This window comes from Carex rostrata, chromosome 29 (assembly GCF_964058835.1).
Source record: "Carex rostrata chromosome 29, lpCarRost1.2, whole genome shotgun sequence".
NCBI lineage: Eukaryota > Viridiplantae > Streptophyta > Magnoliopsida > Poales > Cyperaceae > Carex > Carex rostrata.
Window position 1 is genome coordinate 722531 of NC_135946.1, and position 12719 is coordinate 735249.

Sequence of the window (12719 nt, forward strand, 5' to 3'; positions counted from 1 at the left end):
CTCACTCTAGAGGCAAAGACGATAAATATTAATTATAAGATATATATGATTTATCGAAACTTGTATTGACTAGTGCAAGCATGCCTAGAAGGCAGGGTTTTATTATTGACAATAAAAGATTACACACTAAATTTGAATTGTAAACAAATTGTTACATATCATGTTGGAGACACGTTTGATTAGTTGTTATTGGAGAACTGAGCCTGGAGCCAGTCAACAGTTTTCTTGTCAAGTTGGAATGCCTTGGATAGCACATCATCTGAAATAGGTGGGTTTGACCCAAAAACTGCATTTGCGACAGTGACCAAGCCGGGATTTTGGCTACTCAGACCCGCAAATGCAACAGCAGGGACATTTCCAATGTTGAACTGGAAGTGGATGAGTCCCTCAGGAAAAACAAACACATCACCCTTGTTCAGCACCTTGGAGAAGAGCTTGAAGTTAGGGAATGACGTCACAAATCCGACATACAGGGTGCCCTCAATGACGGTGAGCACTTCAGTTGCTCTGGGGTGGGTGTGTGGTGGGTTGAGACCGCCGTTGGGTGCATAGTCGAGACGAGCAATGGAAATTCCCAGTGTATTGAGTCCGGCAAGTCTTTGCACATTGACCAGGGTGACGTTTGACCCGACGAGATTCTTACTTGTGTCGCCAGCCTTGTCGAGGCCTGAGAAGAAGAAGTCTTCTGGTTTCACGTCAGCAGAGTCCTTGCAAACTAAACCGTTCACAAATACTTTAGATCTATTGTCAGCAACACAGAAATCTTGAAGTGGGCTAGGGTCAGAAGCGAATGCTTGAGAGCTGGCCAAGGCAAGCAAAGTGAAGAGAAAAAGTGTACAGTAAGCCATTTCTTTCAAGGTTGTGGTTTGTGTAGGCAAGTTGCGAATTGCTATTTGGTTATACAATGTCCAAAGCTTGTGTGGTTATTTATAGTAGCGGGTGCTTGAAATGTTCCTCACAATTTGGAAATAAAATAAGTGAAGCTGTTGGCTAATTAGTCCATATTTGAAATGTTCTCTGTGAATTGGTCAGGAGCTAAAGATTTTTTTATCTTAGCCGTTAGCATACTTGGGCCATTAATTAAATTATTGGGAGATGATGGGATGAGGTCAAAGATGTAGACAGCTTAATTCAATCTCAGCTATGTAATCTAATTAACAAAGTGTTTTCAATTAATGATCCCGCTCTTTCGTATGTAAACATCACATATATTAATTATATGTTACTTTGCTAGGAGTTTACCATTTACTAGTCAAAAATGTGCGACGTAGAAGAGTTGGTGCAGTACTACGTAGAAGAACTTGTCAATCTGTTAGCAACAATTCTATCTTTTGATTAGTTCCCCATTAAGCACATCGATCAGTTAAAATCCGATCCAATTAACTGCATATAAAATATAATCAAAATTAAATGTATATATACCACAAAATTTTTGAAATTATATTTTGAATGAGCTTAATTTTAAAATTGAATTATGCTTATCCATCATTGAAATATGTTTATGTTTACTCTACTTAAAATGAGTTGTTTATTTATTATTTTATTATAGTATTATTGAATGAACAATTTTCTTATTTCTAGTAATAATATATATTGTGTTGGATTGTATAGAATATTAATTATTGCATGACTATTATTACTTTAATATTCTAATTAATAATTTTATGTACGTTGTTATTAATACTTTTGTTATTAGATGTAATTAATTAGCTGTACTTATAAATATTTTTGTGAATGAAACCTTATAAAATAGGAAGATCCGAGCACCTGAAAATGAGGATTCTATGAATTTGAAGTACGGTTATTAATTATTGATTGAAAGTATATATAACCCGACTATTACGGATTGAATCAAAAACATAGAAAAATGAGGATTCAATGCAACCCATTTACACCCCTATTTGCAATTTATTCTGTTATTTTTTTAGACATACTCTCTCATTACGTAATGAAAATGGTTGCTTTTGGATTAAAAAAAAATAGCCATTGTTTATCCGTACTAACATATATTTGATTAATTAATATGTACCTCCCCTAATAATAGGCTTTGGGCCTTTTCAGGCCTCTAACTTTGATTCTGTTCTCTCATTAGCGGATAACATTTTTTCTTTTGTACACAAGTAGACATGCTATTGACGTTATTAATAAAAAGTAGAAACTTATATTATAGACCAATTAATGAAATTGACAATATCCTGTAGGCTTCTTTCTTTGTAAAAGGTATGTCGTAATTAACTTCGTCTTCTAGACTCGCGACCAGCACCACCAGCGTCTCGCCCGGAACCGACGACACTGGTATCTTCTCTCTTTTCCCTTGTTCGATTTTGCTTAGTGAGATTCTAGATTAATTTTTTTTTTCGTTAATTTGATATTAATCTAGCTAATAATTACTAGAGCTTGATTTTGCATTGTTGAAGTATGATTTAAATCTTTAGTTTAAAAAAGAGCTTGATTTTGACCATCTTCTTAGTTCAGAACTGGATAGGAAAATTGAATTGACGATTTCTTTGGATATCAGGCTCATGTTTTAATACCAGTGCACTGGAGGATAAAATAAAAGAATGAAAATATGTAATTAGATTTGTTTAATTTTTAGGTTATTTGCAAATACCCAATTGTTAAAGTTAAGGTTAAAATTATTGTCCCAACAAAATTTCCTCCATTTACTAAAATAATCCAGACTTAGCTCTCTTTGACAGGAAACAAAAGGAGATTGAACTAAAGCTATTGGAAGAGGAGACTGCTAAAAGAATTGAAGAAGCAATTAGGAAGAGGGTCGAAGAGAGTTTGAGTTCAGAAGCTGCCTTGATCGAAGCCAGAGAACGGTACTTAATTATCTTGTATTTAAATAATTGTATCAGGGTGGTACCAAACTAGAATGGTACTGGTATTGACAAGTTAGATATAGGTTTGTGTAGTTTAGATGTTATTTGGTATGGTACAATGACTTATGTAGTTTAAATGTTTTGTTTAGATATTATTTGAGATATGATTGGTATTTATGTTTGATTTTTGGTATGTTTGTTATGTTTTTTTGGTACTTGTATGTTTGATATTTATTGTCTTATTTATGTTAATTGATGTAATGTTGTATGTTTGTTATCAAATATCATGGAGAAATGTAAATAATAAAACAAACAAAAAAAATGTTGGTAGAATCATCAGCGACCGGTAAACCGGTCTTTGCTACTTTTTTCTGACGTCAGCAAAAAACAACAGCGACAAAAAAAAATTAGTCGCAGAAAACTTATCAGAGACCGGATGACATCAATCAGCGACCGGTGACGTCATCAGAAGAGTATCTGCGACAATGCTTTCAGCGACCGGAATATCAGCGACCGGAATCGGATACCTGTGACCGGGATCACTATCAGAGACCGGCGCCATGACAATCAGCGACCGGAAAACCGGTCGCTGATAGTCTTTTCTGCTGTAGTGTTTCATTGATCAATCAAATAACTCGCTGCATCCCATTTCTCTTGATCTCGATCCCACATTCCCACTCTACTCTAATCTTCCCTGTTAGAGAGGAAGCCTCACCTGGTAGCCAGCACCACCGTTCTCTCGATCCCTTTCTAAATTCTAGTACTCTCATCCCCGTCAAAGAGAGATCACTTCTTTCCATTATTCTTTCGCTCCTAAGAGGCACACCTTGTCTGAGCTTCCACAGTTCTCTTCACGATCGCGGGCATCAAATAACTCTACTGGGATTTATTTTTCATTTAAGCAATTAGGAGATTACATTGTTCAATTTTAAACATCTCTACTATTTCAAAATTAGTAGTATTGTTGGAACCGACATAGGAGATTACATTTTTTTCATTTTGCATCAGAGCACATGATATATCATGTGCTGTGATGCAAAATCTTTAACCGGAGTAGTGTTCTGAAATTTTAATTTACGACAATGTCAACATATTTGATGCACACCGTTTTACAGTATGTTGTGGAAGGGATATTACGAAATTAGTTCTTTCGACTTTTAATTAGCATGCATTCTATACACGGTTTGATGTTCCGTATGTAACTGATTTTAACGGTTTCTATAAATAACAGTGAAATTCTAACCAAAGAATGAACCATGCAAGTGTGATCACTTCAATAAAGAGGCAACACCAGTAAGTATTAACTCATGCAAACATGCCCAAAGTGGCTGGGTTTTATTACTGAAAATATGAAATCATACAATAAATTCTAAACAATTTATTACATATCACGATATGACGAATCTTTAGCTGATTAGTTGTTATTGGAGAACTGAGCCTGGAGCCAGTCAACAGTTTTCTTGTCAAGTTGGAATGCCTTGGATAGCACATCATCTGAAATAGGTGGGTTTGACCCAAAAACTGCATTTGCGACAGTGATCAAGCCGGGATTTTGGCTACTCAGACCTGCAAATGCAACAGCAGGGACATTTCCAATGTTGAACTGGAAGTGGATGAGTCCCTCAGGAAAAACAAACACATCACCCTTGTTCAACACCTTGGAGAAGAGCTTGAAGTTAGGGAATGACGTCACAAATCCGACATACAGGGTGCCCTCAATGACGGTGAGCACTTCAGTTGCTCTGGGGTGGGTGTGTGGTGGGTTGAGACCGCCGTTGGGTGCATAGTCGAGACGAGCAATGGAAATTCCCAGTGTATTGAGTCCGGCAAGTCTTTGCACATTGACCAGGGTGACGTTTGACCCGACGAGATTCTTACTTGTGTCGCCAGCCTTGTCGAGGCCTGAGAAGAAGAAGTCTTCTGGTTTCACGTCAGCAGAGTCCTTGCAAACTACACCGTTCACAAATACTTTAGAGCTATTGTCAGCAACACAGAAATCTTGAAGTGGGCTAGGGTCAGAAGCGAATGCTTGAGAGCTGGCCAAGGCAAGCAAAGTGAAGAGAAAAAGTGTACAGTAAGCCATTTCTTTCAAGCTTCTGATTTGTGTAGGCAAGTTGCAAATTGCTATTTGGTTTTACAATGTCCAAAGCTTGTGTGGTTATTTATAGTAGCGGGTGCTTGAAATGTTCCTCACAATTTGGAAATAAAATAAGTGAAGCTGTTGGCTAATTAGTCCATATTTGAAATGTTCTCTGTGAATTGGTCAGGAGCTAAAGATTTTTTTATCTTAGCCGTTAGCATACTTGGGCCATTAATTAAATTATTGGGAGATGATGGGATGAGGTCAAAGATGTAGACAGCTTAATTCAATCTCAGCTATGTAATCTAATTAACAAAGTGTTTTCAATTAATGATCCCGCTCTTTCGTATGTAAACATCACATATATTAATTATATGCTGCTTTGCTAGGAGTTTACCATTTACTAGTCAAACATGTGCGACGTAGAAGAGTTGGTGCAGTACAACGTAGAAGAACTTGTCAATCTGTTAGCAACAATTCTATCTTTTGATTAGTTCCCCATTAAGCACATCGATCAGTTAAAATCCGATCCAATTAACTGCATATAAAATATAATCAAAATTAAATGTATATATACCACAAAATTTTTGAAATTATATTTTGAATGAGCTTAATTTTAAAATTGAATTATGCTTATCCATCATTGAAATATGTTTATGTTTACTTTACTTAAAATGAGTTGTTTATTTATTATTTTTGTTATATTCCAAAATTTTAAAACAGGATTAATTTGCTAAAATGATCTTTACACTAAATAAAATTTTCTAACTAAATTAAAGATCAATCAGATTGTCTAATTAAGTTTATTCAAATCTAAAATTTCAAAATATAAACGAACTATGAATTATGTACATTCAAATTATAGGAGTTAGAAGTAAAATAATTTAAAAAATATATATATATATATATTTATATATAAACTAAAATTTTGGAGATAATCGATTATAAGATTAAAAACACTAACTCAAGATTTAGAAATAAAAATTCTAGAACTTATAAAAGAAATTTGAATTATCCGAGAAAGTTTAGGGATTAATAATTGGAGAATGTATATACAAGTCGCGTTGAATTAATGGAAACAAAATTTATTTAAATTGATTTGTATTAGTAAATAAATAAATTGAGTTCTATAATTGGAAACATAAGTATATGAATTATTCGTACGAGATAAATTATGAAATTTACAAATTTCGTTCATTAGAAAATTATAAAGGTTTAATTAGATATATATATATATATATATATATACATATAGATGATATCGAATTATTCGGATCCTAAATTGAAATATAATTATTCGAATAATTCGTAACAAATTTTCCAATCAAATTTGTTGAAATCCAATTAACTAATCGAGTTATAACAATTAAGTACATCCATTCATTTCTAGAATTCTTTCACCCATTGGATCCCATCCAGCACGAATCTTGAAGCAGCCCCATTTAATAAAATCTCTTCTCTTTCTCTCGTCTCCCTCTCTGTCCGTGGAGCCCCAACCAACGCTCCCCCTTTCTCTCTTTTCGCCTCCTCCATCCCCTCCCGTTCCCTAGCCCTAGCTCCCCTCTCTTCCTTCACTGACCCGCGACCCCACCCAGGAAATCCCCTCTCTCGTTCCTTCCAGGAGAAGGATCTTGGATTCGATTTTCCCCGCTCTCTTGTGCAGTCCCGTCGGTTGTCAGAAAACCCATCCCCCGTGCTTGACTTGTGCGCAGTTTCACCTGCCCAGTGCGACCTTCGTGCCTTGCGCGTGCCTACCCTCTGACAGGGGCTTGGCCGTACCCCTCTCCATCCCTGTTGCCGTGTGCCTCCCTTCCTGGTATAAGTATACCTCTCTCTCTCTCTCTCTTGAGCTGGTTTTTGCTTTCCTATTGCTCATGTGTTGAGACCTTTGCTTGATTTTCTCTGTCTCCTTGCTCTCTCCTCTGAATTGTTGAGAATCCAAAACCCTAAATTGAATTTGGGTTTCTTGAGAGAGAATTCTAGTGTTGTTGTTGAATCTTGGGTGCTTGCTGTGATTTGGGGGCTAGCTGATTTATTTCTGGTGCTTGATTTGGGGCGGCCGAAGAGCGAGAATTCGAATCTTGGGACCGGCCGTATCTACTAAGCTTTCCCTGCGATTATTTGTCTCTCTCGGTTAGTATTAGCACCCTTGATTTTCTTGATTCGGGTTGTTTAGAATTTGGCTTGCTCGGGTTGTTGATTTTCTCGGCAAGCCAATGCACATGGCTGTGTTGCCGTGCTCTCTGACCTGTGCCTTGGCTGTGTTCTTTGCTCTTTTCTGGTTCTGTTTGCCTTGACCTGCACCTTGTTTTCTGTTTTGCTGGTCTTGCTTGTGCTTGGCTGTGTTGCTGTTGTGTGAATTGCGAAGTGCTGGTACCAGTGGTACCAGCCCAGTATACTACTGGTATGGTGCTGATTTTGTGTGTGAATACCAGCCTTTGAACTGACAGGGACCATATTGCGATTAAATTATTATTAGGGGCTGTTTGGAAAATTATAGGCTCTTATGTGAATTATATAATTATAAGGGCCTAAACGTAAATGTGAATTGTTTTTGAAATTAGAGGCCGGCCTCTATGTATGCATTTTAACAATTAGGCCTTTAAGATGAATTTGACTCTTGATAACATGAAATTGAATTGATTATGTGTAGATTGAATAAGTGGGACCAATCATAAAATACAAGAGAAGTGAAAATAAAAAGGAATTGAAATTTCGGTTTTGACATGGGAAATAAAATTACGGGATTTGGTTTAAAAGCCAAAAATGCATAATTGTTGGATTAAAAGTGCGGCTTTAAAATTTAGGTTTTGATAAAGAATCAAATAAAATCGGACACTTAATTAAACCTAATTAAATCACCCAACACATTAAACTAAAATAAAAGTTTTATAAAAAGTTTTTAAAGTTAAAATAATTCTTTTAAACATTTTCGAACTTGTGCAAAAAAATTCGTTGCTAATTAATAAAGAACAATTAATTAGCAACGAAAAATATTCATTATGGACTTTAGATTCGAAACGGCTAATTAAACGTAGAAATTAAATTAGTTATAAAATAACGAATTGCTCGACTTAGAAATAATTAGAAAAACATGTACAATAGATAAACATTTTATCTCTAAAATTTTGTAAGATTAATTTACGTATCTAAATTATAATATAACTAAAAGTATATTTTAACACTTATTGGTTTAGTAATAATTACGTAATTTATGCATGTTTATAAAAATAAATAGCATTAGGAACTTTTGATAATAACTAAACTTTTGAAACCGTATTTCGACCGATTTAAAATGATTAGGGGTTAAGCAAAAATAAATCAAATAGATAAGTAATTATGATGTATTAATAGGTAAGACACGTTTAAAATTACCTTAACTAACAAGTGATTATTTTTGTGAATATTTCGACATTAGAATTTTTACAAGCAATTTATCTTCAAATTAAATTATTAAAAATATAAATTATTTTAGAATTAAATTAGATTAATTTAGATCAAAGTAAATAATTAATATCTGATTAACCAGTTCAGTCAAACTGACTGAATCGGTAATTTTTATAAAATTAAAATAATCGAGAATTTAACTTGCACATTAACTGGGATGAGGGTTAGAATAAAATCTGCGTAGATTTTAATTAGTTTAAATTACGTGATCACAGATCAGTCAACTACGTACGAGTCTGACCCGTGGGCCGATCCGATTGACCCGCAGTTCGGAGCATACGCGGAGCACGCTGATTTTTAGCGACAGAGACTCCAGCCCCCTCAGGTGTGGGATATCTGAATTATTCTTTTCGTGGGCGTACTCTTACCAGTCGATCCATCTGACCTGACATCCGCACTTTATTTTTAAGTAGTTGCATTAAAACTTTAGAGCATGTTTATCCTTTTCTGCACTATAGGTAGAATTGCATAAGCCCCGAAAAACCTGAATTTACTGTATTGTAGGAGTAGAGTAATTAAATAATACTATATTTATATTATTAGAATATTAGGATACTAGTTTGTCTTCTTCTCGTGGAGACAATATATTATTATTATATTACGTGCATACGCATGCATTGGTGAGAGTTGAGCAGAGCCGAGTGACTTCGTTCCGTCTTGGTGTCACTTGGCATGGGACGGCCCGACAGCCACTGAGCTGAGGGTCACTTGATCCTTGGATGGCTTTAGGACTATATTATATGTATAAACTTTGATTATATCATTTTTCGATCATTTTGCTATTTGACGTGAGCAGGTCCGATCTCGAGTTCTGTGGCATGGACGATTCGGGATGTTTCCCACGCCTACATTAGGAGCTACATGCCTAGAACGGGTTACCCCACCACGGTTCCGATCTCGAGTTCCGTGGTGGCATTTTTATTACTTGAGACTGCACAGTTCCGATCTCGAGTTCTGTGTAGGTCTGTTTTACGCTACCGCATGGTTCCGATCTCGAGTTCCATGGCGGGTGTTGGTGTGGCGGGTGGCGGGTGAGGGCACAGTTCCGATCTCGAGTTCTGTGGCCCTGGTGATGATATTTTTACGACTTGCATTGTATGATTTCTCCTATTGGATATGTTTGGCTTATGAATCGTCTAGGTGAGATGACACACCGAATTTTGATATAACCATCGGCTAGTGTGCTATTATCTTGTGGAGCAATGCTCGATGTCACTAGGCAACGTGTATCATTGCACTCTGATCACAGTCCTTGGATTATATTGCTGGATCTTGTGATCCTATTGGCACAGCACGGGGTGATTTACTTTATCCATATTATTATTATTATTATTATTATTGTATTTGGGCACACAGTGCAAGGAGTACTGGATGCCGACTTGATTTATATCTGATATTTTACCTTGATTTTATTTTGGGTTATTCCGCATGTTGGCATAATAGAATAATCGCATCATGGCATCGTTCAAAAGTATTATAAATTCTATTAGATATTAATATAGGTTCACACAGGTGCATATTTTTAAATTGTATTCATATTATAAATAAAAGTGCTTTGACCATAGAGGATCCCTGAGGGGATAATTCTGGGTCACATACTGGGCGATTCGTCGCTCACCCACAAGTTGTTTCGTGGGTTTTAGGTACAGCATCTGGCGATCCGCAGCAGGAGTTGTCAGGAGTTGTCCCCGATGGCCACACCGTTTGATTAGCTAGAGTTAGACTTTTGATTAGGTTTATGAGTCTCGTATTTCCTGTGTTATATATACAAGCTCGATAGATCATGTATCCCCTTCTATAGATGGTGTTATTTGGATTCCGAGATGGATCGAATTTTATGTTATGTATGTGTATGTTTATTTATTTGCTATGTGACTGATGCTTGATATTTATATTATTTTTGCTTCCGCTGCTGTTTGATTTATTATTTATGGTTAGCCTTGCGTGCTTAATGATTAATTAAGCACGAGGCGAGGTTGATCACATCTTAATCCAGAATTCCTGATTTGGGGTATGACAATTTTATTATAGTATTATTGAATGAACAATTTTCTTATTTCTAGTAATAATATATATTGTGTTGGATTGTATAGAATATTAATTATTGCATGACTATTATTACTTTAATATTCTAATTAATAATTTTATGTACGTTGTTATTAATACTTTTGTTATTAGATGTAATTAATTAGCTGTACTTATAAATATTTTTGTCAATGAAACCTTATAAAATAGGAAGATCCGAGCACCTGAAAATGAGGATTCTATGAATTTGAAGTACGGTTATTAATTATTGATTGAAAGTATATATAACCCGACTATTACGGATTGAATCAAAAACATAGAAAAATGAGGATTCAATGCAACCCATTTACACCCCTATTTGCAATTTATTCTGTTATTTTTTTAGACATACTCTCTCATTACGTAATGAAAATGGTTGCTTTTGGATTAAAAAAAAATAGCCATTGTTTATCCGTACTAACATATATTTGATTAATTAATATGTACCTCCCCTAATAATAGGCTTTGGGCCTTTTCAGGCCTCTAACTTTGATTCTGTTCTCTCATTAGCGGATAACATTTTTTCTTTTGTACACAAGTAGACATGCTATTGACGTTATTAATAAAAACTAGAAACTTATATTATAGACCAATTAATGAAATTGACAATATCCTGTAGGCTTCTTTCTTTGTAAAAGGTATGTCGTAATTAACTTCGATATTCAAAACCTCTCGTTGCAAAGACCCGACCAATAACACGGTAACTTGGAATTGGACGGCAAATGGAACCTAGCTACTTGTGCTCGTCAGCATACAATTAAATTCATCCATAACGGAGGTGTATACTACTCAGCATACAACTAAACCATATGGAAGCAGAGGGTTCGAATGAAAATCAGGATATTCATGTGGCTCCTTTTTTGAAATAAAATCCTAACGCAACAAGTGTTGACCAAAAGGGGATGTATAGTGGATGGAGGATGTTGTTTTCGCAACATCAGTCAGAAAGAAACACATCAAGATCTATTTTGGTAGCGTAGTTATGCCAATAATTTTCGGACGGCTCTAAAAGGGGAATTGAACCTTCCACCGCTCTCAGGGACCACTCTTTGCTTAACATATGGCAAAAGGGACGCAATGGGCTAACTAAACAAGATAGACTGCACAGCATGGGCGGCAGGCACCTGGGCTCTATGGAAATAAAGGAACTGACGAGTTTGAGCTGGGGCCTAGCTCGTTCGCAAGTTGGCGAGCCAGCTCGATGAAGGTACGAATTTGTGAATTTGTGTGAATTTGTGTGAATTTGGTATGCATGAATTTATTTTGTGAACTATGCTTGCATGAATGTGGGGATATTATATTTTGGTAGCACGAATTTATTTACAAACTTAATCTATGGTAGTTAACTTTACAATACATTATCTAATACATTTGGACTTTAGGCCCACAAGCTTTCACGAGCTGGCTCGGCTCGCTCGTTGTCAAAACGAGCAAGCCATGAGCTTGGCCTAGCTTGGACCGAGCTGGCTCGTTGCCAGCCCAATTTAAACGACACGATATAATTTAGTCTCCTGTTTTTTTTCTTTTTATTTTTTATTTTTTTGGGCCTCACAATTTCGATGGATTTATAACCTAATTTTTGGGCCTTAGTAGGCCCATATTAGAAGTTGCCCGCGTTCATTATTTACTCGCACTTTCTTTGATCAATCAAATAACTCGCTGCATCCCATTTCTCTTGATCTCGATCCCACATTCCCACTCTACTCTAATCTTCCCTGTTAGAGAGGAAGCCTCACCTGGTAGCTAGCACCACCGTTCTCTCGATCCCTTTCTAAATTCTAGTACTGTCATCCCCGTCAAAGAGAGATGACTTCTTTCCATTATTCTTACGCACCTAAGAGGCACACCTTGTCTGAGCTTCCACAGTTCTCTTCACGATCGCGGGCATCAAATAACTCTACTGGGATTTATTTTTCATTTAAGCAATTAGGAGATTACATTGTTCAATTTTAAACATCTCTACTATTTCAAAATTAGTAGTATTGTTGGAACCGACATAGGAGATTACATTTTTTTCATTTTGCATCAGAGCACATGATATATCATGTGCTGTGATGCAAAATCTTTAACCGGAGTAGTGTTCTGAAATTTTAATTTACGACAATGTCAACATATTTGATGCACACCGTTTTACAGTATGTTGTGGAAGGGATATTACGAAATTAGTTCTTTCGACTTTTAATTAGCATGCATTCTATACACGGTTTGATGTTCCGTATGTAACTGATTTTAACGGTTTCTATAAATAACAGTGAAATTCTAACCAAAGAATGAACCATGCAAGTGTGATCACTTCAATAAAG

General features: G+C 35.9%; 1 long non-coding RNA gene and 2 pseudogenes across 1 annotated transcript; 1 reads left to right on the plus strand and 2 right to left on the minus strand.

The window, feature by feature from the left end:
• LOC144546308 (putative germin-like protein 2-1 pseudogene) lies at nt 1–851 on the minus strand (annotated as a pseudogene).
• Nucleotides 852–4125: 3274 nt separating this feature from the next.
• LOC144546298 (putative germin-like protein 2-1 pseudogene) lies at nt 4126–4914 on the minus strand (annotated as a pseudogene).
• Nucleotides 4915–6401: 1487 nt separating this feature from the next.
• LOC144546422 (uncharacterized) lies at nt 6402–10257 on the plus strand. Its single transcript, XR_013508777.1, has 3 exons — nt 6402–7038; nt 8568–8677; nt 9996–10257. It is a non-coding gene; the product is annotated as an uncharacterized LOC144546422 (long non-coding RNA).
• Nucleotides 10258–12719: the final 2462 nt, after the last annotated feature.